The 25,415-nt window shown below is 44.5% G+C and overlaps 1 long non-coding RNA gene across 1 annotated transcript; it reads left to right on the top strand.

Moving 5' to 3' along the window:
- The first annotated feature begins 1,887 nt into the window (after positions 1-1,887).
- LOC311437866 lies at positions 1,888-25,081 on the top strand. The gene is made up of 2 exons (XR_014693768.1): positions 1,888-2,024; positions 24,413-25,081. It is a non-coding gene; the product is annotated as an uncharacterized lncRNA (long non-coding RNA).
- The last annotated feature ends 334 nt before the right edge of the window (positions 25,082-25,415 follow it).

Here is a 25,415-nt window from a genome sequence, read left to right as displayed (position 1 = left end):
ATATGGTCTCCAAAACATCCTATTCCCCTTGTTTTTTGAAGAGAGAAGTACAATCACTTTTGCATGTGTAGTGATTGCCATACAGCCTTGTCTGTGAGAGCTGGAGACACATATCTGGACTAATTTAAAACAGGTTTTTTTTGGCCTTAAACTTACGTTTCTATTGCACTATAGTCTACCCAGACTGTGGGTGACAAAGCAGTGTTAATAACTCATTTCAATCCTCCCGTCCTTCTTCATATTAACGCCTCTTTTTCTTTCTGATGGTATTTTACATGCAGAAGAGATCAAACATAGGTGTGTAGCCATGAACCTAAACATCTACAGAAAAAAAAAAAAAAAAAAAAAAAGTCCATAAAATTAGATTATGTCTGAGAAAAGATGTCCTACTCACAAACATTTTCGCTCACTGGTTTTGTTGGTTGCATATACAAAATGGTGGGATAGCAAGAGGAAGAGGAGGGCTGTGTTTTTTGCTTGACTCACTCCTGTGCAGGACAAAGTGTCTGTGGTCATTTGTCTAAATGTCTTTCATGTGGACAAAGCAAGATCAGGACTCAAACCACAACTCCTGCTATATTCATTCACATACAGTTGCATGAGGAGCCAGGCATTGAGGGACTGCTCTGCCAGCATTTCCCAAAGGTCAGGGTCCAAGCCCTGTTTTTTTTTTTTTTTTTTTTTTTTTTTTTTTTGCATGCTGGCACATGTAGTCTTTAGATTACTTTTCAAGCCTAAGAGCTAGCTAAGAGGTTGAGTAGAGGAGTAGAGGCAGCCAGTGATATTTCTCCAGGGAGGTTCTGCATTGGATTTTCCTGTGCTATTTGTGAGCCTGGAGAGCTGCCGCCCTCCCAGAACAGCTGCTATTTCATACACTGGGAAATATTTCTTAATGATTTAGCTCAGTTAATGCAGCTTTTATAATACTTGAATGCTACAGCATATGTATCTACCTGAAAATTATGTTCACTGTGGGTCCACCATTGTATAGGCCAATTCCTCATTAAAGGAAGGAGCTAAAGGAAAGCAAGCACCAGTGGCTGGTGATTGTGAGCAGTCAGAGCATAGTGTAAAAAAAAAGCAGTGTTTGTAATTACAGTGCTAGCCTGCACAGCTGGGGAAAAATTGCTGCCACTGCAGACAAATAACATTAGTAAAATCTCATTTCACAAAAAACGATGAAGACTGCTAGTGACAGAGAAGAAAATACGGTTAAAGCCTACACTCAGTCTGTCCTTTATGACCTATCAATAGCACAGGTTCTGGTTCTCAATACCTACATTGGGTATATCGACTATCCTGTGTATCCTTGTCAGAGACCCAGATTTACCCTGGCTGAAACTAACAATTGTGTGTCCTGTTTGCATCAAAGGAGAAAACCTGGATCTACTGAGGTCATGGAGCAGTTTTGTGTCTGGTTTCAGAAGTGACCGATATTCACCCCATGCCTCTAAGTCCTTCATTCACTCATTCATTCATTCATTCAGGCCCACAGTCTGCTGACATCTTGAATGTGCTCTAGTCTGCACCCGAGTGCTGGCACAGTTCTTGCAATGGGATTTGAGGACATGAAGAAGGGAAACAATTAAATGCACTAGATCTCAAACAGGTGTTTGCTGGTCTGAAACTGAAATTGTTGGTCAAGACAGTCTGGCCAGACAGCTAAGCAGGTGGTCATGCTGAATTGCCATGTGCCTTCTGGTTTTAAAGGCTTAGAGTCTATAAATACAGAGGAGAAAATGGTGTGTGAATTATTTCAAAAGCATATGACAAAATTAATTATCCTTGAAGCAGAGCAATGCTTTGCATATCTTATCTGCCACAGTCTAATCAGATTACTTGTGTAAGAAACCGGGCAGTAAAATGGCACAGGCAAGCAGGACCCAGCATCCTGCAGAACTGGATGCAGAAGGACATTAGGGCTAGAGCCAAGCACCCTGATTATTAATGCTGCCATAACTTTTGCTGAGCCTAAGAACAGCTCCAAGAATATACCAGGCATGTTGGGGTTTATCTGCAGTGAGGTAAGAGACTGCTTTGAGCTCTACTTGTCCTCTTTCTGAAGCATGTGCTAATCAACTGCAAGCAGATTTCCCTTGCCTGGGCTTAGTTCTGTCCTCCTTGGTCATCTCATCCTGAGAGGCCTCACCCTAGGGAGGCATTTCTTGCTTTGTCGCCTAAATCTGTTTCTGTTGCTGTGGTTCTTCCCTCACGCATTGTGTGCTTCAGTCAGTGTGTTCTCCCTCTTCCTTCCTCACACCCCATGACTTTGCCAAGGCACATTTCTCCCTCTACTGTCCTCAGAGTCAATTAGTCAAAGTCAATTGCCAAAGTATTCTGTTAGCTTCTTTCATCTTTCTTTCGACTTTCCCAGCTCTCTGGTCACTGCTCCTCTCCAAGGGGCATGAGAAAAAAATCTATTCTCTGACAGCATGAGTATGAGCTACTGTGAAGTGTATTCTCTTTTTAAAATCAAGAAATAATTTTCATGATTATATATAATATGTATATCATATATATTATAATATATATATATATAAAACATATATATATATAAAAAAAACATATATATATATATATATATATATAAAAGAGACTTCCAAGACCAAGGCACAGCATTTACCTCCTTTTCTGGGCAGGTTTCAAAGTGATAGCTGTTTAAAATTAGGCGAGAAATCCTTTTGATAAGCATCTGCAGAAACAAACTTTTCCATGACCAGTAACTGCCTTTTTAAATTGTTTTTAATAACCACGGGAACAGATTTTCCTCCAGAAACGTACAGCACTGAGCACTTATCCTGGCTACAAGGAAAGCAGCACTCACCTTCCCGGGCTGTCTCTGAGCATCAGGGAGTAGCAGTGCTGTTGGGTTGATCCAGGAGAGCCCTGAACTGATTGAACCACCTGGGAAAAGATAATCCCTGCTGCTGCCCTGCAGCTGAGGCAGCGGGGATGCATTGCTCAGTGCACTGAAATGCATTCCTGGTAGAGAGCCCAGCACAAGATGTTCTTCTTCCCATTGGGAAGTTGAGGAAGGGGACGAAACCTTCAGTGTTGTGGTTTTTTTTGTTTTTTTGTTTTTTTTTTTGTTGTTGTTGTTGTTGTTGTTGTTGTTGTTGTTGTTGTTGTTGTGCTTTGTTTTGTCTTTTTTTTTTTTAATATCTGCTATTAATATTTTAATATATTAATTGATGCTACTTGCTATTAACGATGGCTGATTTGTCAAGGGTGCTTACCCCTGTGCAGATGTAGTGCATGCAAGCTGCAGAGCAGGAGGAAGAGAGGCTATCTGGAGAGCAGCTGAGAGCTGACACGCTGGCTCTGCATGGTTACAGAACTGAACTCCCTGATTTAGATGTTCAAACTGGAGCTGAAGCGGTAGTTCTCCAAATGGAGCTGTTGAGGCAGATGGGATATAGAAATGCAGAAGGGAGCACTGGCACACATGAAGAACGCAATCCCCTCGTCCATAACTCATAGCAACACAAACAGGGAGCAACTGCAGAGGCTGAGCAAACAGCAAGCTGTCAAACGGTGCCAAATTTTAAGGCTGTCTCCTTGCAACTCCATCCCAGGTATCCCAGATGTATCTCTGCCCACTCCTTTGAAGAGCATTCAGCACAGCCAAGCTGGGGCCTCATTAATCACCTCTTCAGCTGCTGCATCCTCCTGTATGTAAGGAGCTGTTTCAGCACAGCTCATCTGCCCAGTTTTAAAAGTGATGCAGAACCTCATTCCCCCCACATGCATTTCTTTCATGCTCAGTCTTCTGTTGAATTAACCTTTCTGCTGGATGTTTTTAGGATTGTCAGGGTAGCTAATTCTCATAGGTGCTGTTTTGCAAAAGCACCAGGACTGTTGCTCCTTCCTAGGCTGATGCTGAATGGAAGGCTGTGAGTAAAAGCAGCAGCAGCTGCACCAGCTTAGTGCTACACTGATGCTGGTAAAGCACATAGAGGACAAAACTGAGAGTTATCCGTGCTCATCATTAAAGAGAGACCAGGAGGAACTGAAGAAACCTGCCATTTGCAACCAAATGGATCCTTTCTATGCGTGTGGCCCAGCTTTAAAGGTCCCTAGAACTTCGGCAAAATGGCTGCCACCCCTGCAACCCACAGACACATTCAGTGTTTACTGGCAATTTAAAGGCAAGTCTTGCTTGTTGAGGTGTCTTTTCTTTGATGAAGGCCTTCAAAAGCTTATCTTTAGTCTCTCTGTCCCTTGGTAGAATTGTAAGGCACCTCTGCTGCTCCGGTGCTGGAGATAAAATCAGCTGCTGCTGAGACCCAGTGCAGGATTTGTTTCAAGTTCTCCTCTGTCTTTCTGCCAATGTTAGTTCCCAAAAGCTCTCACAATCCATGGTGATAGGGAGAGGAAAGTAATGTAAAGAAAACACTGCTCCTTAGTGGTAACACACAGGAAAGGTGCAGGCAGTCTTTTTCTTTTCTAACTACAGCAAATGCAATGCAATGCATTACTGTATTCACTTGAAATATAGCATTTATTGAGCATGCCAGGATGCTGTGACGGTTCAGCACTGAGGTCCTGCCAAGCTCCCAGGTGAAGCAGGGACAATGTTGTGCTCCAGCAAAGAGCAAAAGAGTCCAAACGTGGCAAGTGTTGGCCTGAGGAGGCCAAAGGAACTGACCTGCATTACTGGGATTGCAAGAAAACAAACAGAGGAGGCAAAAAGAGCAATCCTTAACCACGCTGCTGAATTCCCCCGGTGATGACACACCTCCTCAGGAGAGCTGGGCCATAAAAAATGTTTTGCTTTTTTTTCTTTTCCAGAAGGTACCAGCTAACATTTGCCATTGGGAAGGCAGCCTCCCAGATAATACCACAGCCCAGGTTCGCACACAGAGTGGAAGCCCAGCTGGGTGGTTTCCCTTTTCAGCAGATTTCTTTAACACATGGGTATTTTTTCACCACTATCATCAGTGTTTAGCAAATGACAGATCTGCTGGAGTGCCTTGCAGACGGTTTTGATTCACTCAGGGCCCAGCTCTGTTTCCCTGAATCATAGCTGCTGGGGACAGAAAACACCATTTCCTCCATCTGTCAGGCACAGAAGTGCTTCTTTTCCACCCAAGAATATATTTTTCCAACATTTGGTTCCTCTGTTTTATAAGCCTAAAGTGAGGAGGCTGTCCCTGTTCCCCTGTGGTCTTCTACCAGCACCTCATACACATCTGGTTTGGCCCATCCCTACCATTTCTGACCTGAGAGAAGTTCCTCAGCCACATGTTTGTGTCTTTTCAGCCAGTGCTACTCTCACCAGCTGCAGTGCTAGCAGCTTTAAGGGGTAGCTCTCTGATTCTTTTGCACCCAGTACAATTTCGAAGTGTTTGCTGGGCATAAGGACCCCTCGTCAGCTGTTGAAATGAGCGTAGATCTTTTCGCTCTTCCATAAAAATGTTCTCCCATATGTCCCACCTCCATTTCAAAGGAAGATGAGGATCACCAGCCCTATAGGTGGGGAAGTTGATTCATAAGGACACCAAAATTATTTCCCTGAAATCACAGAGCCATAGCCAAAAGCGGACCGGCCCCTTGAAGCCTTTGACCATGCTCTGTCCCTCAGATCCCTCCCCAGGACTCGGGGACCTGCTTATTGCTTGTGCTAGGCTGTGGTACTCTTCGGTCTCCTCGTTCTGTGGCGAGTGGTGTCGATCTCTGGTGCTACCTTTGCCCAAGTCACATATAAATTTGTCCCAGTATCAAGCCTGCTGTTTGCACAGGCCATTCATTAGGGATAAGTAGAGCAGGGAGCAATGAATGTGACTAATTGCATATAATTATAGATCCCAATTCTCTTCCTATGCTGTATGTGTGTGTCTGTTTATAGGGCAATTACACAGTAAATAGGATGCAATTAGAGTGATCTATGCTGAAGGGCTGCACTTGTATCACTGAGTGCTGAACTGGACAGACTCCAAAAGAGGATGCCATTGCCTTTCAATGGAGTTCCCCCAGAATCAAGATCTGGAGTCAGGTTCTTCAGTTTCAGCCCAGACCCTTGAAGGTAATTTTCACAAGTTTTCCTTGTTCTACCACCCCTGCTGCAAACAGATGTCTCAGTAATGCACTGCCTGGGCTAATTTTCCTCTCCTCCTAGTTTTGCTTTTTCTGCCATTCCTTTCATCCAGGTTTAAGCATATGTACTACTCAGAAAGAGTGGAAGATGCCTTGGTCTCCTGGCCCTGCTTGCCAGACTAGAAGAAGCCATCTATTTTTAAAGTAGTCAGCAGAGGGTATGTAAACTGGTTGGAGCTCCTAAACATGGCTTCGCTGTGAATGTCAGGAAATAAGCATGAAGCTAGGAGAGTACTGGGAAGGAAGCATTCCCTGTGCTGTCTCTTGTCTCTGTTCAGTGGAGAAACAAACCTCAAGTCCCCTCAGTTGTCAATCCAGCACTTTTTACCATAACTAGCATCTTGAGCAGTACAGATGATGTTAGGTCAATAAAATCTCTGCTAGGAATAGCTGTGCAAACATCGCTTTGGGCCCTCTACAACATTTACTTGTGAACTTCCCTTCATAGGAAGGAACTTGAAAAGGAGAATGGTCATGGGGTTGCTAGCTCTGGCAATAGTGTTCGACTGGTCTGCATTTGCTGTAGGGAGAAAGCAAAATGATAACACTCAGAAGGGTACCCATGCTCACAGGCAAATCCAGGACTGAGGAAAAGGAGCTTTTCTGTGAGAAAATCTGTGAGTGATCTCCACTGGAAAAAAAAAAAAATAAAAAAATCCGAATGACAGAGCTTTGTCCAAGTCAACTTAAAACCCAGAGATCAGTTTTTAACTTGGGTCATGGCTTGGGTCACGTCTTGGCTCAGCTTCTTCATCTCTGGAAAAGAGCTGGAATGATGTATAACACCCAGCAAGCATAAATTCAAGATTTAATCATGTACACATAGGAGCTAGAGCTGGACAAGACTAGCAACCACATACTTTCATAGGCTTGATCAATCTCAACTTCTGGGAATGAAAAATGAAGGTTTTCTTTCAGTAGGCTGCAGTTCAGTGCATAGATAATGGCTTTAACAACAAAGTGTCCTGTTTAGGGATGTTTCTTTCCCTCCCCAGCGATTGCTGTCTGATGGAGCAGTTAAAGAGTTTGGCTTGGGTAGGCAGCTGAGAAAGGAAAAACAACCCCGATCTATCTATCAGGAGACCCACAACAGCCCGAGACACTCTGTAGCCCTGCCACAGTGCTCACAGGGGAGAAGATTTGCTTACTGTAGAGGAACCAACAGAACAAAAGGATGTGAAACTGAAATGGCATTAGGGCATCAGAATAATAATTGCAATCATTTTCATTGTCAGACTAAGTAGGGATAGAAGTGTTAAAAAGCAAACTGTAACTCACGCTGAACTGCATACCCATTGCATTAAAGTCCCCAAATCTCTTTGACTTCAGAGGAAGTTCAGAATATTACACTTCATGTCAGGACTGAAATTTTTGAAATTACTTCAAAACCACTCCTGAAATGATACTATTACACAGTCAGAGGCTTCACAGCGGCTGCACAGACTCGTGCAGAATCCTCTGTGGCTTCGTTCCAATCCAAGCCACAGCCAGGACAGGACTGCTCCCTAGGTACGTGTTGTTTCTAAACCGAGGTGATCAAAAGGCATTAGTGACTTTGGATGTTAGGTAAACCCAGTCTCTGAACATTTGAAAGCCCGGCACTACTTTGAAACTCTGCAAGCTGTGAACCACCTGAACTGCAGAATGCACAGTGACCTCTAACGATGTGCACAGGCTTGACCTGAGCCAAGTCTGGCACAGCAGGTTGTCATCTTAATTTGTGACCTTCTCAGCCTGTTCTGTCTTGTTCCCTTTTCAGAAAGGTTTGTTGATTTCAATCCACCTACCTCAGATGGCTCAGCATGTCTGGAATCTTCTACCACATCCCCTGCCAGCCCCAGCGAAACTGCCTGACATGCTGAAATTACCTGTGAAACTGCTTCTTGGCACTAAATGGCAAACCCCTTCTTGCCTGACTGAAAGATGATACCTTACTTTCCCCAGGGAATATTTCTTTTTTTGTTATGTAAGCACTGAATGGCTCTTGATGATCCTTCAAAGATTTGCATAGCAGGAAAAAAATAAAGAAAGAAAGAATGTGTTTGCCAAGAAACTGACAAAACCTTATGAAAGAGAGCATGAGAGCACTCAGAGGGACTCTAACGTGAGGTCCTCTTCAGCTCCTACCATTGTGTATTCAAAAATTAAAAAAATAAAATGGATTACTGTCACTTGTTAGACCACATTTTTAATTGAAACTCTCTTGGCTAGAGGTTTTCTACCCCCAGCCCAGGTAGAGCTGTTGTAGGGAGTGCTGAAATTCATCCCTATGACACACCTAGAAGATCACACCTAGAAGACCTGGGTGTATGCTTTGTGGTTGTAAAAGATTTATGTTCTTGCCAGTACATGTCCAGTTAGAGGGCTATCCATGAAGCCTAATGAATCTAATGTCTCTCCTCAAGGAGTTTTTTTCAGTGATTATAGAGGGACCCTGAAGAAATCACCTTTCTTATCCCATCTGTAGAATCCATGCTGTCATGATTGCAGCGATTCAAGCAACTCATCCTGTATTGCAGTGATCAAAGTGACTTTGTCACAGCTCATCAAGACTGGGAGTAGCAATCTAGAAATGAAAGATTTCATCTCTTGTGCCCAGCAGCACTACTGTCAGTCCTGGTGTGCATTTCAGAGGTGCCCAAATGCACAGGTTATCAGGGCACGCTGGAGCAGAGAAGCTCAGCAAAGAGCTGCAGTGTCTCTGGGATGACATTTTTCCTCTGAAAGGAGTGAATTCCTTGCCATGGCATTCTGGATATGTTTTATCTATTTCCCACAAATATTTGTAGAAAGCACATAAAGGAAAGCTTGCACAGAGAAAATGTCATGCATCTGTTTGTGCAGGGCACATTCTCACAGCTATCCCAAAATACTGGAGGGCAGAGGGGGGAGCGGGCAGTTGAGGGATGTGGGTATCATGCTTGCCTGGGAAGAAAAACAGCAGCATACCCACATTCCCACAGTGCAAGCATTAGAAAGTCATTAATCGGCACAGTTAGAGACTGTCCATTTTGAGAGTGTCCATTCTGAACCATTCACAGGACCCATTTGGCAAGCATTTCAAAAAATAAATACATATATATTATATATATATAGTTTTTGGTGCTTCACAGATTCCAAAGGAAATGAAATCCTTCCAATAAATGGATCTTAGAAACGAGTTCAGGTTTATTATACCAAGGGGTCAGAAAAACACCTATGAATATCTCCATTTGGGAGATAGATACTAAAATAGGAGATAGATATTAAAATATGAAGATAGATACTAAAAGCTAGATTATCTTTTAGTAGGCCTAAAACCAGTAGTCTGTAGCTTTGTATTATAGAGGAAAATGTTTATAACCACTAACCAGAGAATGTTATATGAATATGAGTAGTAGTTTAGCATAAACGAGAAGCTGTAACAGGCATCTTTGTTTTAATTAAGCAAAGTGGAATTTAGGCGATGGTCAAATACTGGAGGTGAGAGGCAGAGATGAGTCAGGACTTTCCAGGAGAAAAAGGTCAAAAGAGCCAAATTGCGGGCAAGTACCAATAAACATACTTTTTACCTTATTTAGGCTAAGGCAAGATGGTAGGAACATTACTAGCTCATCTGAAGTTCAATATTTTATATTATTGATCAAGATCATAAAAACAGGGTCTTGCATTGAAACTGAGTTCCTCTGACCTTGCATCTGCATCCCTGAGCAGGTCCCCAGCTGTGGTAGCTGAACCTTCCTAGAACCTAATCTCTGAGCTTAGGTGAGGTAAGGCTTCCTTCTCAGTGAGGATTCCCTACTACTCCACTGAATTAATCTTTTATTTTGATTATTTTTACATTTCTTTCCTACTCTCGTTCTATAACCACATCACCTCCACTTCTGTCAATTCCCACCAGCCTAGCACATGATCCTGATGTGTCACACCTGCAGTGCCTTACTCTCTGCCCCTCAGCATACCACATGGCCAGATCATTGGGTTATCTTCTGCTTGCCTGTTTCCATGAAAGCCAGCTCTCTTTGAGGGGGCTCACCTGAACCTCTGTGGCTTTTCAGCTCATGTCTGGGGGTTAACACATCTCTCCTCTTGACTGTCACCTTCCTTGAGGCAGGAGAACTTTGCACTCTGTCCTTTTGTCATTAGGCAATTACTACCCAGCTCATTTCAGAGGCTTGTGTTCTTTTTGTTTAGCACTGCCTGGCTGATTTCTCCTTGCATGGAGCATCAATTATACCTCCAGCACATACCTTTTAGCTCCGGAGCCCTCTCTTAAACCTGGTGCTTTGTGGCTGCCTCCGATACGCACATTTAATAAATATTTAAATTCTGGAAGAACTTTATACTCTGTGCACTTAATCTTTTAAAATCACGTTGCTGTCAGAAAGCCCCTCCCATGAAGTGCTGGTGGCAAAGTGCCTTATCTCCTTTGAAAGCTTTTTTGACTCCCAGCTGTACTCTCGCTTGTTTTTTTAGCCAGGCTTTCAAATGAAATACACAAACAACCAGCTGCTAGATATTTATGTGGAACATTAGCCTTGCAATTAAAGGGAGAGAAAAAGAAGCTCTGTGTTGGGGTCCTTCAGAGTTTCATTACTGCCTGTTCTGCTCCATTACTACACTTCTTTGGGAAGTGAGCTGCATTAGGGGGCCCAGCTGCAAGTAGGTCCCATTGATCACCATCTGCCTATGGAATTACCCGTGCTAAGCCGAATGAATAAAGTCACACTGAAGGTTACAAGTGTTGTCCCAGTCCTACCCCCAGCTTCTTCCCTCTGGTCAAATGGGCATGGTGAAGAAAGGTCCTGGGCTGGAAGGAGGTGGAGCACTTGTACAGAGACAAAGGCTACACTGGCATTGTTGTCCTAGGCATGGGGAGGCTGCAGCTTTGGTGCCTCCTTCTCAGATCAGACCAATCTGTCCTTCCAGTCCTGCCATTTCAGCCTGCACCTCTTCTGGACAGAATTCAGCCTGCCAAATTTCAGCCCACGCTGCTGGGAGCACTATTTAAGCATTTATCAATCCATCCTAACCAAGTTCTTGTGGGCCCAGCAGGCAGAGGTGGAAGGAATGAACTTTGAGAAAAAAATGACTAGCAATAAAATGCAGAGCAGAAAAGCCTATAATCTGAACCATATGCTAAGTACCTAGGGAAGAAAAAGGGATTTTCCTGTCTCCCACCAAAGTATGCTTGAAGGACTCACTGAGGGCAGCCTTGTGGACAATGAACTGCAAATGAGATGTTTCCTTAAGACAAGAGATTTGAGAGCCATTCGCTGTGGTCAGTGGAGAAGGGGAGCCAACACGAAGCTGCATGTGGGGAAGGAAATGTTTTCCTTGCAGCCTTCCGAAGCATTTCACCACAGAAAACTCATGATGCTCCTGCAGTAGCTTTTAATGTTCCCATTTCACATAAGAGGAAAATGAATAACACAGTGACATAACACAGTGACACGCAGAGGGAAAAATAAGTTTTCTGGTTTCTATTTCTGGTGCTACTTTTGGCTATCTGTGTGATCTCCAAACTAGACATTTATCCCAATCAGAAACACTTCTCTGCAAAATAGAAGCAAAAAAGAGCTGCCCTGTACGTCGATTGTGAATGTTCCCTTAACTGCATTTAAAGCATTTCTTGATTAGTTTTGAACAGCTCTGTATATATGAAAATAATTTAATTATTACGAATTTGTGCTTTGTAAAGACAGAGTTCACACAGCAACTAAGTGCAGTCGGCAGTCCTCACACCTGCTCTCCAGGTCTCATGCCTGTTGATGGGATGATCTCTGCCTAGACTGTGACACAGGGGGTGTTAGGACTTCAAAAGCCTTGCCATCTGGCAGGATTTAATTAAAATCAGGTTGCACATATCAGGGTGAGATGTTCTCCCCACAGCTCTGGCAGGAGACCTCTGTGCTGGCCCATGATAGGGCTGGCCATGGAGGTGGAGGTCTTGGCGGTCTTTGGCTCCCCTGTGCCTCTGAATCTTCTTCCTTGATTGAGGGCCAGGACACCTCCCAAAACGCCTGGCAAGTGCAGGGGAGGTTCCTCGCCTGCAGCAAGGCTGGCAGGAGGCTTCACTTGGAGCCTGGTGGCCAAGTAGTGATGAGACTGCATCAGAAATCACTGACTTGTGAAAACTGGGATAGCTTGTGGGAATAATTCATCTCAGTTTTCAGAAAATGTGGATTGCAACGATTTGATAACCAACTTTCTGATTTCATTGAGTTTTGATTTCTGTGAATTGTTCTGCTGCCTTTTCAAAGAGCTTTAACTATAATTCAATTTTAATTGTGCATGCATATAGCAACACATATGAAAATTTGATAAAGAATGACACATTACATTTTCATATATACTGTTGTAGGTGTTTATATTATCAAAACAAAGCATTTTAAAAATTTAAAATGCGACTTAACTGTATATATTTCTATGGTTCTAAACCTAATTCCTGGGTTTTGCCTTTCCATAATAAATTTTGAAACGATATTTTGCTGTAACTCAGAAGCCTGGATGTGCGGCTATAGACCTTCCTTTGCTCCTGGCAGCCTGGCATTCAACCCTTTGCCATCAACAAGCAGGTCTTTCAAAAGTGATCTGTGATTGCAAGGGTGTGGAAAACATAAATCAGGTACCCAAACTCCCACAAGTTTTACTTCCAGCAACCTGAGACATTTCTTGGCATCAAAATGTTTGGTAACACTTTGTGATGCTTCTGCACCCCTGGCCCATGACTTGTTTAGCTGGGATGTGGAGAGTGCACAGGCTCCAAAGCAGACTTGAAAAGCTGAAGGAGTTTTTAGCAAGTGAGTTTCAGGACAGACATTGTTCTGTTTGGATTCCTTTCACTTTCTTTCAGAGTCATTATCTCCAATTTGTGTGTGGAAGGCAAAGCTTCTAATTATATACTGCAGAGAGTGCATTTTTTTATAAATAGCAACAATTGTTCTGCAGGGACATTCGAATCTGAATCAGCTCCTCTTCAGTTCTGCAGCCTCTGCCTTCCATGTGCAGGGAGGTATTTTTTACTAACAAAGCCCAAGTGGATCATGTGTGACACAAGGGCTGAGGCACTAGAAGGGGATTTGGGAAATTTGGGTTCTGGTGTGGGCCAGTGGTGGTTTTATCTGCTGTGTGACAACTTTCTTGTAATTCTTCTACTTCTCTTGTAATTCTGCTACTTCACTTTCTTGTAATTCTTCCCCTTTGTCAGCTGAGTTCTGGGCACAAAGCTATCTGGGTGAGGGTTGCTCTTGCCACCACATCCAGTCTCACTGCAGATAGAAGCATCACTGTAATACCAAGAAAAATAACAATTTCAGAGCACTCTTCCCCAGCTGTTATCTCCCACAGCACATGCCCATATCAGGATTTGGAAGCACCAGCCCTCAAAGATCTGAACTGTGGGGTGCTTTGTTCCTCACTGTGCAGGAGAGAACACTTTGCATGAGCCCTTGCCAGTTCTGCTGGGTGATGAGGGAGGGATGCTGCTGGGCTGGCAGGAAGCTCTGATGGCGTGCAGGAGAGGTGGTGACCTCCACATGCAAGGGTAAAAGGTAGGAGAAAGCAGGTCTAACCAAGACTGATTTTGGAGATATTTCAAGGCCAGATGACAGGAGTCTTCATACTTGTATTTTGCATTAGCGTCTTCCCTGCCTGCTATCTTCTTCTGTTTTAACTCACTGCATCCTCGGCTGTCCTCTGCTTTCTGCAGAAAAGCCTCATGGCCCCACACAGGTAAGAGGGGGCTCCGGCCACCCACAGAGGGCTTTGTGGGTGCCCCCATGTGTCCCCCTTAGCCACTGCCTGTAGGCTGGTGGGACTCTCCTGGGCCAGGGCTGTGCCCATCTGACCCCAGCAAGTCCCCTTGGTGGCTCTGCAGAGCCCTACCCTTGCCACAAAGCCAACCCAACCCCGACGCAGCCCGAGGTGCGTTTATATGGCAGTGAATATGTCAAGGAGATGAAATCTCAAGCATGCTTGGGGCGAGTGATTCACAGGCTGCTCAGTTTATAAATACAGCTCAGCCAGGAGTGTATGTTTAATTGCTCAATGTACTGTAACACCCGTCGCTTCCTGCATTATCCACTTGCCCCAGCACCAGAGCTGCCACCTTCTCAAAACAGTCATTTCATGAAGTGAATTTCCTTTCCACGATTATCTTTTTTTATGCAATTAATATTTCCTCAGCAAATCACAGATCACTCTGCCTCCTCAATATCTAAAGCAATTAATGAGCCCCAGCTGGCAGCCATGGCTGAATGAGTCACTCTGCTGGAGGAAAAGATATCACTGTTGCATATTCTCTCCTCGTGCTGTCATTTGCCAGTTGGTATTTTGGATTGAAGGTACTTGTCAGTCATTCCCAGGACAGAGCTGGATTGGCTCTCCAAAGCTGCCAGGCCATCAGGCTACATGCTCAGAGGACTTTATCCCTTTTCCCCACTCATCCTGGCTGTCTCCTCTGCCCCAGACATGCCTGGTGGGAAAACATTGCTGTGGACTCACCCCTGTCCAGGGAATAGGTGGGGAAGACACCTGCTACAAAATCACAGCCCACCTCAGTCCTCCAACAGGGATTATGAAGTTCAGAGAGCTCTTGCATCATAATTTGTGAAAGAAAGCACCTCTGCAGCTTCCTGCAGACAGCAAACAGGGACATACCTGGGGCAATTCATGTGCCATTTTACACAATGCTTTCAGAACATTTATCTGGCCAGACCTGCATGTCTTTTGATATATTTGTCACAGGCATGTTTCAGCACATTTCTCCATCCTGCCCCACTCATGCCCTCCCACGGTTAGCTTTTCTAACTGAAGTCAAAAAGTCCTTTTATGAACTGTCAGCAGTGATGCCTTGGTATCTTCCCTAGCTGACAGAGCTAACGTGGAAACTTTTATAATGTACAAACAGTCAAAGAGCCTTCATGCATAGAGCCTTTAAAGAAAAGAAAGAAAGAAAGAAAAAAAGACATCGAATTTCTTTTGTTGCCATTTACCCGTCCAATCCTACATGAAGCTGCTTTGAGTCCCCTTTGATCTTTATGACTAAAAGAGACAGCTTTCTCATCAGCATATTGTTTGGTCTTTCTGTTCACTTTACCGTCTTTCCAAACAACAGGAATGTGATTTGTAATGGGACATCTGAAGGAAATGAAGGCTCCTGGCTTAGCTCAGGAAAGCAATTGTGTATACATCTCAAGAAAGCTGGAGTTATTTTAAGTCTACAAGAAAAAGACAAACGGAGTTTAGGCCAGCATCATGAGCAAAGAGGCAGCCTAACATGCCACGGTTGCCAATGAGTGGGATAGACAGAAGTCCTGGAGGCAAAGGTGGCATTGGAAATTTTATGACACAAAAGGGGTCCATGGAAGAACTTGGGGAGAAGCATCATGTGGGCATGAGGAAAGCTGGGAAAAGAAAAACCAGCACAAAAAGGAATAAATTTCTTGGATGAAAATTTAGCTTGCAAGCAGAGGAAAATCCAGAACTAGAGAAATTTAAAAAGGAAGAAAACAAAAATCCAAGCACTGGCAGTTAAGATTCCCTTTATGACTTGGTTTCACATAAACTTTCCTCCTAATGTTGTAATGTCACCTCTCCACATTAAAAATGGAAGCAGAAATGCACATAAGATGAGGTAACAGTGGGCAAGGGACCCTCAAAATCTATTGAGTCACACCATTGACATGTTGAAGTTTTGGTTTCAGTCATGAGAATATTCCAGGTCTGCCAGATTGTCATGTGGCATTTAGTCTGAAGCTGTTAGCCATGATTTCAGGCAGGAAGGAAAACAATCCCTCTGGACAGTTTTTAGATTATTTTTGTAGACGGGATTAGCAGTGAGCCCATCACTATTACAGTTTCTTTCACTCAGGAATTTCTACAGATCATCTCCCTGCCCCATACAAAGCAAGGCTCAGGAGGCCTTGTAATGCCCTTCCCTGGCTGCCTTTACCACTGGCTGTTAAATCAGAGATGTGTGTTAGAAAGATGCAGACTTTGCATTAGCTTCCTCCTTTCCCCAGCTTTGGACAAGATCCAGCAGAATAATACAGAATTGTACTTCCCACATGGCCTTCCAGTTAATGTTTCTTCTGGGAGGGGAGAGTCGGCCCACCATTATTATTTATTAACATTTTCTTTATTCCAGGTCTGCATTTCTGACCTACATTTTGCTTGAGCAAAACTTTCATTGAAGGAGAATTTTGCCTGGAGTAAGGACTTCAAGTTTAGGTCTATTAATTATTAATTGCTGTATTTATTTATTAAAAGCCACTGGTGAAATGGGAATATGGGAATATCCTTCCTTATGAACTCATTCTCTCTCCTGGTCTCATCTGGCTTTGCACATGTTCTTCCTCAAAGAAATGACTCAAAAAGCGTGTGTGTTTGTGGAGGGAGAGGGTCAGATTTTTTGGCAGGCAGGTCAGGGTACAGTCACATTTATTCTTCTTACATGTTCCTTTGTAGAACAACAAGCTGGCAGATAGAATGAAATATTAGCTTCATTTCCTGCAGATCTGAGGGAAAAAACAGCCAAGGATGGAAGAGAGTGAATTTAGAACAACAAAGACCAAAGCCACAGAGACTGCCAAAGGAAATCTTTCACAGTAGTGATTTATTAATTTGGAAGATGCTGTAGAAGATCCTTTCCATTGAGAGCGCTCACCCCTAAGATCATTCGGTTGTTCAAGGTTTGGAGGGTGTATCTGTGCCAGTCAGGCACTCTTAGGCCTTCCCAGTGTATGCTGACTACACCATGCTTTCAGTTTCCTGTTAACCTAGAAGAGCAGGAGCACATAACCTTCCCTTTTGTGCTTTCCTTCACGTGATCTTCAGCAGGCTTTTGTGTCTTCCAGCCAAGCCAAGGAGGCAACATTTTCTAATTTAGATCCTTGTCATCTGCAGACGTTTCCTGGGGCACAACAGCATTGTATTCGTGTGCTGCTTAGTATCACCTACCAAGCTAGGAAGAGTAAAGAAACCTTCCAGTGTCTCCACTTGGGAGGTACTTGGTTTATCTTCAAGACAAACCATCTGCAGGCTGCTGGCCCTCTGGCACCTGTGAGGTTGCAGGCATCAGTGTTAATAATCCTGATCTCTCCCCTCCAAACAGCACCTGAGACGTTGTGCAGCATTTCAGCCCAGTATCATGTACAATGATACTCTATGCTGTGTTCAGGTATGAGCTTTTCTCTCTCCCTTTCACATCCTACAATGTTTGCTGACCCCAAACCCCACCAATTGTTCTATCAATGAGCTGTTAGCTGCCTGTGGCACAATGTATCACTGCGCTGTTAGGAATAAAAGGCCACACATCCCTTTGGCAGGCTGCTTGTTTCATTTTTTGAGTTGTGCACAGGGATTCCCTGAGTATGTTAAGGGATTATATCCACCCACGGTGTGAGCTGCAGATTAAGACATAACTGCAGGTAATGGCCATGCATAGAGGTGTAGACAAGGACACAGCCGAGGACTCTATTATCTGAAAGCAAAGCAAGGGAATAATCTTTCAGCTCTAAAAATCTGCCTGTTTGGTTTCCAGGCACAGAGCTGGTTCCCTTCCTCATCTCCACGCTATCCACCCCAAACCAGCAAGGCTGCTGTGCCTGGGCATCTCAGCTCCTAAAAGCATGCTGAGATAAAGCAGGAGGCTGTGGAGAGAGCAGCTACTAACCAGCCAGCACCCCAGTGGCTTGGCATCACCTTCACAGGGTCTTCACAGGAAGGACTGAAAATGTCACGAACCTTCACCCATCGCACTGGCTCTGCAGAGCTGGAGGTAAAAATAACCAGTGCTGACAGACTGGAAACCCAAATGCTAAGAGCACCACATTGGTACCTTCTCTCACTTCTGCAAACTCACTTTCTCTCTCAGAAAGTGTGATTTCTCCCCTCTTCCAGAGGCAACCGTCTGACCCAGAATGCAGCTGCTGGCAGAAGGGAGCAGGCACTTGCCTGGCCACGCAGCCCTCCCACAGAGCACTCAGTCTGTAATAAACTGCAAAGAAAGAAATGCGAGAGGCATCATCCATCACAGCAGACAAGCCCTGATGTCCTGATCCAGGTCTGCACCATTATGCTTTAACCCAAAGGCAGATGGATAAAACAATGCGATGTTGCATACAGCTCCTCTCTGACAATAACAGCACTGCCTAAATGTTGGGCTGAACAATTTCCAGCCCATCATTTCTTTGCTGATTGTTTTGCCTCTACATGTCACTGTTCGTGCCTGTGGATGTATAGCTGGTCAGTAGGCATTGTTTCCTCTCTCTAATTGTAGGCTTCAAATTTCTAAAGTGGAGAATAATAACTAGCAGAAGGTGAATATTGAATCTCATGCCCATGGTATCAACTCCCAGGTGCATAATAACTCATGCTAGATATACCGGATCTCTAAGAGTTTCTGAATACTTTCACCACATTATGCTCCTTTTGTTAGGAGCATATTTTTTTTAGTATTTCCTTTTATGCCTGTGTGAACACAGAAAAAGCCAAAGCTGTGCCCTATGCATGGTATAACCACACCGGACAGCACATGTGAGGGGCAAGGGAGCACTGGTGCTGCTTTGAAGGTACCTTCCTGGCACAAAGCTCACACCTCACAGCCCACGCTGATGAACAGGAGTGATGAAACCTCTTTTCAGGGATGCAGCTCTATGCCATCACTGGCTGGCTTTGCTGGGTGGCCCTCAGGGACTGGTAAGGAAGACACCAGGCTATCAGTGCTCAAGGAGCAAATGCCCTGCTCCCTAGCCTATTACTTACAGCAGCTCTTGCAGGAAAGAGGGGCATGTTGCTGGCTTAATGGCCAGAATAACGTTAGATGTGATGGTGCTGGAGCTGTGGATGCTAGCACACACAGAGGAGAGAGCACTGAGCAGAGAGTTGTTAGACGGGATAGCAGCAGTGGGAGAAGAGTGATGCCAGGGCAATGGCAAACAGCCCCTGAGCTGCACACAGAGCTGACGAGGTTGTGAGCATGAGTTGGAGGACTTGTGCTTCCCAAGGTCCTGGAGCTTCCTCTGCAACCAGCTCCTGAAGGCAGGGCAGGCAGGGGCTGCCTGGAGCCCTGGAGGTGTGGAGTACTAGTGTCTATTATATTGCAAGTGTTAGCTGGGAATGGAAAAACCTCCATCTAGCTTCCCCAGAGGAAACCTACCGCATCATCGTACAGTCCCTCTTTGTCAGGAGTGAGAATTAAACAGCCCTAGTAGGTCCCTTCTGGGCCATTTCCCTGAGAAAAGCCGAGGCGGGGTGGGGGGAAGATTATCTCTTCCAGCTTATCTTTTTCTGTCACTTCTTCAGCCTTATTGAAATCTGGCTTCCCACCTTATCTCTGTGACACTGTCTCACAGCCACATACACAGAGCCCATATGTTGCTTCCTAAATCCTCCTGCCTGCAGTGCTGCCACTGCCAGCCAGAGGTGCCCTGTGCCTGTTTGCTCGTGTGTGATCTGTTCAACACTGTGAGACCCTGCAGCAGGAGCACCTTGCCTCCCTGCAGCTCAAGGAAGGGGCGTGCTGGCATTTTATGGATGAATGAAGGCCGCAATTTTCAAAGCTAGCCATGAATGTAGCTGTGCCTCCCTCATGCAGCAGTTTTAATGGCAGCCATGTGGATAAATCCCCTGGACTGCTTTGAATCCCTGAAGAAAGATCTTGAAGAGTGAGTCATCAAAGGGCTGCCTGTATTTCCCACAAGAACTATTGTCCTGAGAGTATTCCAGATCAAGAAAACATGTTTGGCTTCCACCTTTCATTTCAGCCGTGTGCAAGATCAGACACATACCCTGCTCTGACACTGTCGGGTATTGCTGACCAGCCCCTGGGGGCCGCTTCCAAATACCCTTCACTGTCTGTGAACATGGATCAGGTCAGATGAAGATAACCCTCCTCTCCACCGCTGAGGAGGGAAGGATGCCATCCTGCAGATTGGTTCCTCCTTGCGGTTCTTTAAAGCCTCCAAGAAAGGAATATTTTCCCCTGCATTCAACCCAGTGCTTTGTGGCTTTCCACCAATTTTGGTCTGTGGCCTCTGAATATGTTTAGCTGCCTGGGCAGACAGACAGCTGCACAGAGGATTTAGGCAGGGCCTTGGCCTAGTTTTCCTTTGCTTTTCATGGGTACCACAGAAGCAGCCCATAGATTTTGGCCTGCAGACCAGAGGCAGAAAACTAAACCAGCAAACGCTGCTCTGCATCATATTTTAGCAAGCCTTTTTCACACAGCATATCCAAGCCTCTGTTCCTCAGAGAACAGGGAACTGTAAAGGCCAAAATGTGTTTCCATTTTAATCATATCATAATTTCAGTAGGTGCCTGTGAAGCAGAAAGGAATGTCTCTCTTCCCATTATAGAGAGCTGAATAATTCAGACACCTTCTCTAGGCCTCCTCCTCTCTTCCAGGATAATAATCGTCCCACATTTTAGTGCTGCAACAAAACCAGCCACACAGGACTTCACCGTGTTCACTAGGCTTCGTACTGACAGGAGGAGAAAACACAGAAAAGAGAGTTTTATTTAATTGCTGGAACATGAGGCCTGGGCCATATCTGCACATCTGGCTCCCTCAGAGGACAGGCAGTGAAGGCACCCACACATGTGGGTACGCGCTCACATGTGGGAGCACATTCAGGAGGATGTTTATGCAGCCCAAGACTGGGGATTCGGCTGAAATGGGAAAAATCTTGCTGCAGGTTTTCCCTGTGGTTTTGGCCACATCACTTTGTCTGTCTGTGACTCATTCCTCCACCTGCAAAGAGAACAGTGAAAGCTTCTGCCGATGAGCACAGGTGGATTCAGCCGACTAAATGGAAGTTCCTGGGCCATAAAATTATACCATTATATATTGTATATTGATCAGAACCGGGGTAAATTTGTAATGGCTGTACAGATTGTGGTCCTTACCTGACCATGTAAAACAGGCAATACCTCCAAGATAAAGTAATTATGAGGAAAAATGGTCAGGAAAGGAAAAGTGGTAGTTAAAACAAAAACCAAACACAAGAACAAACAAAAAAATCACCTCCCATAGATACAAAAGTTACCATCATTTTTCAGTAGCTAAAAATATGTGTTCTGTTAAAAATATCCTGGCTGAGGGGAGCTCTGGAGACAGACAATTTGAGTAACATGCGTATAGGCAGACTGTGAGTAGCTGTGCAAATGCATAACAAAGAGAAGAAGAGGAGGCTCTAACAGGAGTTGGAAGAAGTGATGGCAAATCTATGACTCAACAATATCAAGATGGATAAAGTGGATAAAAATGCTCTGAGAACAAAGGAAATCCTGAACTTGTTATAGAGTTGAAGATATCTTCTGATATATCTAATATTCTTGTAGGGAAAAAAAAGAAAAGAAAAAAAAAAAAAAAAGGCATCCAATTAATCTCTATTTTTGTGTACTTATAGAAATAAGGTAGTATATTAGTATCCTGTGAGATTAATGAATTATTCTACTCTATTATGTGTTAACAATCAAAGTTGTTGAATATAATTTTCTAGTGTTAAATATTTCAAAGTCAGGACATCCAGATAATGTTTAAAAGGTTTCTAAAAGCTCCCTAGACACCTCTCCATATAGTTCATGCCAATTTTTAATAAAATTTGGAAAAACTGAGAAATGGCTGCAAACTGTCATACTATTAGCACTTTTAAAGTACGAACAGGACAAGAAGGGTGCCGTATCCTGCTAACCAGAAACAAATTCTAAGCAAAGCAATGAACGATAAAACACAGGATGTGGTGAGCACAAAACTAACCAGTGGGAGTGTGAGAGCATACACTTTGAATAATATTGATACCAAAACAAGCATAGTCAGGGTATGAGGTGGCAGTGGAGGCTATGCACTTTCTCCTTCCTGCCCCATTCCCCTCTCCAGTTACCCCAGTGCTGCCCACAAGCACATTCCCTTTCCCAGCCCCCTAGCCCCTCTACACCCAGCTGCTTGGCTCCAGCACTGCAATGGATAGCAGGGCACACTGCTCAGCCAGGGGAAGAAGGGAGGCAGGGAGGTAAAGGCTGCCTCCGGCCCATTCCCTAGGGAAAAGGATGCAAAGAGGAGGCAATGACATGTGGGTATGTGTTATCATGGTGCTGAGCAGAGTGCAGAGCAGAGATTACAGATACCATGATGTTGTGGTTGTGTCTGAAGTCATCTGGAGCAAGGAGAACTGCAAATGTGCTGCTGGCCTGGAACAGTGCCCATCACTAAACTGGCTAAATTACACCAGGTCCCTGGGGTTGGTATTTCTTGCTTTGCAAATTGACTGATTGATAGACCTAGGAGCATATTCACCAACCAGGAGTCATCAACGTATGCCCACTATCTCACCAGATTTCGTAGAGGCGCCTTCCTGTCCCGCTGCTTTCTCGTGTTCCAGCAGTCGTCTGGAAGGGAACTTAAAATCATTGCCAGCAAAGTCCTCAGCTCCCACTGCTTGTAAGTAATGAAGAAGGCTGTGTATTTGCCCAGGTAAATTTTGGTTACAGTGACAGAGAAAAGACTGCGCTCTCTAGAAAATTGCATTTCTGAACAGCACTGTGGGAGCACAAGCACACGCAGCACAACAGCTATGAGCTGCCAAGAGCTGCTATGGCCAGAGGGAAAATTTAGTCTTTGATACACCGATGTGGTCCTGCAGAGCAGGTGCCCTGGCTGGATAATCCTGCATACAGCTGTGCGATATATTGGCCAGACCTGCAATTACTGGGCAATGTGGACATCTAAAAAGCCGGCAATTTTTCTGCAAGAGCAACTCTTCAAAAAAGCTCTCCTTGTTTCAAGACATTCCTGAGATGCTGAATTTGGACAAGGCAGATCTTCCGAAGCATTGAATGACTGAGCCAGCTGGGAAGCATTGTGAATCCCAGGAAGGACATGGGCATGGTGAGCAGCTGGGATTTGGGTTCCCTATCACCTAGCAAAGCCTACGCAGCACACCCTCACGCATGCAGTCTGTGCTGGCAGAAGAGGGGCACAGCCTGGGCATGAACACCTCCGGGAATGGCCACAAATCTGGCATTGCATCATCCTTTAGTATTAAGGCTTCCTCTGGTTTTGGATACTGGCTGTTTCTCAAGGTGCTTTGGGGTGTTGACCTTCCCACATGGCTCTTTTCTTCTCCCAGGACCTTCCTCAGGTATCTGATCTCGCATGTTCCCTTGTAAACTGGAAACGCCTGGACATGGCCACCATGGCTAAATCCAAGATAAATACAGATATGCAGAGGTTATCCCTGTTTTTACTGCCCATGCTGCAACTCCAAACAGGTGAGGTTAACTCTTGCCTGCCTCTACCTCACTGTTTGGGCTGAAACTGTAGTAGCCATCCCCTCTTTCTATTCAAGGTTTCTTAGATAGCTTATGAGTATCAGGGATTCTGTTACAAAATAAATAAAATAAAGTAAAATAAAATAAAATATAAAATAAAATAAAATAAAATAAAATAAAATAAAATAAAATAAAATAAAATAAAATAAATAAATAAGAAGATGGTCCTCCCCTTGTTTTTCTGTGATGCCGGCAGCATCACAGAAAATTTTTGCTAATGGAGGAGGACCTGGGCACTTGAAGAGGCTGCACATAGAGGTACGCTAATGCACTTGCACAGAAGAGAGAAAACCTCAAATTTCTAAGGCACTGGGAGGGGCATAAGGAAGTCATCTCTGTGTGTTTGTGTGTGAGGCACTGCCAGAGAAGATACAGTGCTTTCTTTCGTGTATCTGAACACTTCCTATTTCTTTTGATACCTTGCTCTTGTCAAACTTTTTCCCTTTGCCTGCAGATTCCCTGCTCCCTCCTGGGCATGAGGGCTGACTTATCTACCCACTGCATCAGCTTCTCTAGGCAGAGAGGTAAACACAGGCCCCGGGAAAAAAAAGCTTTGTCAGCTTTTGACAGGAAGATTAAAAGCAGGCAGTTACCAAACCTAAGGCAGCACCAGTGCCCAACGCATGAATCTCAGTAAACACCACAAATCCCTTCATTTCAGAGGCTGCAGCAGAGTGAGAAATGTGCCCCACTTAGCTGTGACAACCCATCTGAGCCCCAGGGAGCTAAAGCTCAGTCAGCCATGGTGCTCCTTATTCTCTTGCTGTGATTATTGCTTTGCCTGTGCTACGCCAACACACTTACTGTATCGGCTGAGGATGTGCCATCCTCTGCCAACCAGCCTGGTGCTTCTGATGGCAAGATGGGCCCTCCTGCAGTTCCTCCATCATCACTTCAACTGCATCTGGGCTTGGACTGGACACGCAAAGTGGCATGTACAGATGCAATCAGCTGGCAGGTAATGTATGCCCATGTCCTCAGATGTGGTGATGGTGTTTTCCAGGGCAAATGCATCACTGGGGAGCTAGAGAGACATGAAGAGAGGGAAAATGGAAATGATCTTCCTGCGAAATATTGCTCAGGGCTTTTGCAGCGTTCACTGATACCACTTTGGGTGCGATCACAGCTGCTTTGAGGCTAGAAGGGTCAGCTGGCTGTTCAGAAAGTGAGGAAAGGCATCATACTTCAGTGCAAGGGTCTGTGAAACTGTATCATAAGACACCCACTTACAAAACGTGATGTGTTATGCCACCACGACTATCCAGAAAGACTGCATGTGTATCTACAGTAATGAGAGAGGAATATATTATTTTCCTGTCTCCTACAAATGAACCCACATTTGAATGGCCTCCTGATCCAAAGCGGTGTAAATGATAGCATAGGGGTAGTACCCGAGATCAGCCTGACAAAGTATCTTGAAAATTCATTTCATGCAGCCCTTCTGGGTGGCTCAGACACACTCACAAACGCACAACCTGGACTTCAGGAGCAGCTTTGCACAAAACCCACGCGGTGAAGCAGCTTCAGGCTTTAGCTGAAGATCTCTCACGCCCCTTGGTGGAGAAACTGTGCAACAGCAGAGCTCCTGACAAAGGCTGGATGTGAAGAAAATAAAGCAGAGAATCACAGACGGGTTTAAAAATAAATATATATATAAAAAATCGTGGATAAAGAGGTTTCCAGAAACTCATTTACAGAAATAAACACTAACAAAGAAAACCACACAACCGAAGATGTAAACTGGGACATGCCTGCCACATTTTGGCACTGCATATCTGATGAAACAGTGCAAATTCTCATGTTTTTAAAACCAGAAGATACCTGTAGTACACAGAAAATTATATTAGATGCTTATAAGAGATTTGGCATAGAAGTAATTTGGTTGCAGTGTAAAGGTATTGAAATTAGCTTCAAAATAAGTAGCTGGTGCCCTGCTAGCAATTTGGCTATCAGGTGTCCTGTTAGTCCCTGCTGGGCTCGGCATTGCCCCAGGCTGTTTCCATTGC

Source organism: Aythya ferina (assembly GCF_964211825.1).
Source record: "Aythya ferina genome assembly, chromosome: 5".
Lineage (NCBI taxonomy): Eukaryota > Metazoa > Chordata > Aves > Anseriformes > Anatidae > Aythya > Aythya ferina.
The sequence above is the reverse complement of the archived record's forward strand: the minus strand, read 5'-3'. Positions and strand labels throughout refer to the sequence as shown.